This window comes from Equus asinus, unplaced genomic scaffold (genome assembly GCF_041296235.1).
Source record: "Equus asinus isolate D_3611 breed Donkey unplaced genomic scaffold, EquAss-T2T_v2 contig_376, whole genome shotgun sequence".
Classification (NCBI taxonomy): domain Eukaryota; kingdom Metazoa; phylum Chordata; class Mammalia; order Perissodactyla; family Equidae; genus Equus; species Equus asinus.
In genome coordinates this window covers 33,877-35,758 of record NW_027225045.1, presented here as the reverse complement: position 1 = coordinate 35,758, position 1,882 = coordinate 33,877, and positions in this window count along the sequence as shown.

Here is a 1,882-nt window from a genome sequence, read left to right as displayed (position 1 = left end):
TATTGGTGTATTTTCATTTTCATTTGTTGCTAGATTTTTTTGATTTCTCCTTTAATTTCTTCAATGATCCATTGGTTGTTCAGTAGTATGTTGTGTAGTCTCCACTTATTTGACACTTTCCCAGCTTTTTTCTTGTAGTTGAATTCCAGTTTCATAGCACTATGGTCAGAAAAGATGCTTGACATGATTTCAGTCTTCTTAAATTTATTGAGGCTTGCCTTGTTTTCAAACATATGGTCTATTTTTGAGAATGTTCCATGTGCACTGGAGAAGAATGTGTATTTTGTTGGTTTTGGATGGAGTGTTCCGTATATACCTATTAAGTCCCTCTGGTCTCGTTTTTCATTTAATTCCACTACTTCCTTGTTGACTTTCTCTCTGGATGATCTATCCACTGATGTAAGTGGAGTGTTAAGGTCCCCTACTATTATTGTGTTGCTGTTGATATCTCCTTTTAGGTTTGTTAATAGTTGCTTTATGCACTTCGGTGTTCCCATGTTAGGTGCATATATATTTACAAGAGTTATATCTTCTTGGTGGAGTGTCCCTTTTATCATTATATACTGCCCCTCTTTGTCTCTCATTGCCTTTTTTTATCTTAAAGTCTACTTTGTCTGATACAAGTATGGCAACATCTGCTTTCTTTTGTTTGCCATTAGCTTGGAGTATCATCCTCCATCCCTTCACTCTGAGCCTGTGTTTATCTTTAGAAGTGAGATGTGTTTCCTGGAGGCAGCATATTGTTGGGTCTTGGTTTTCAATCCATCCAGCCACTCTGTGTCTTTTGAGTGGACAATTCAATCCATTTACACTTAGAGCAATTATTGATATATGAAGTCTTAATGCTGCCATTTTATCACTTGTTTTCCAGTTGTTCTTTATTTTCCTTGTTTCTTCTCCCATTTATTCAGACCTGCAATTCAGTTTGGTGGTTCTCTAGGATCGTTTTCTCACTGTTTATCATTTCTGTCTCTGTTCTGATTTTTTGTTTAGTGGTTACTGTGAAGTTAGTATAAAAGATCTTGTAGTGAGACAGTCTATTTTCTGATAGCTCTTATTTCTTTAGTCTAAGCAAGCTCTATCCCTTTATTCTTCCCCATCTAAGTTATTGTTGTCACACTTTATTCCGTATTGTGTTGTGAGTTTGTGGGTAAAACAAAGTGATTATAGTTATTTTTGATGTTTTCCTTCCCTTTATCTTGAACATTATAATTATTTACGAACCTGTTCTGATACCTGCAATTTTCTGATTTTATCTGCCTATTTATCTCCTTGCTCAAGCCTTTGTAAACTTTTCTCTTTTTTTGAGGTATGAGGGCCTTCCTGATCATTTCTTGTAGGGAGGGGGTCTTGTGGCAATGAACTCTCTTAGCTTTTGTTTCTGGGAAAGTTTTGACTTCTCCATCATATCTGAAGGATATTTTCACTGGGTAGAGTATTCTTGGCTGAAAGTTTTTGTCTTTCAGAATTTTGAATGTATCATTCCACTCTCTCCCAGCCTGTAAGGTTTCTGCTGAAAGCTTGATAGGGGTTCCCTTGTAGGTTATTATCTTCTGCCTTGCTGCCCTTAATATATTTTTTTGTCATTGTTTTTTGCCAGTTCTACTGATATATGCCTTGAAGAAGGTCTTTTTACACTGATGTAATTAGGAGTCCGATTGGCTCCTTTTACTTGTAATTCCAGCTCCTTCCCCAGGTTTGGGAAGTTCTTAGCTATTATTCCTTTGAACAAGCTCTCTGCTCCTTTCTCCTTCTCTTCTCCCTCTGGAATACCTATAATCCTTATGTTGCATTTCCTAATTGAGTCAGATATTTCTTGGAGAACTTTTTCATTTCTTTTCAGTCTTAGTTCTCTCTCCTCCATCTGAAGCATTTCTATATT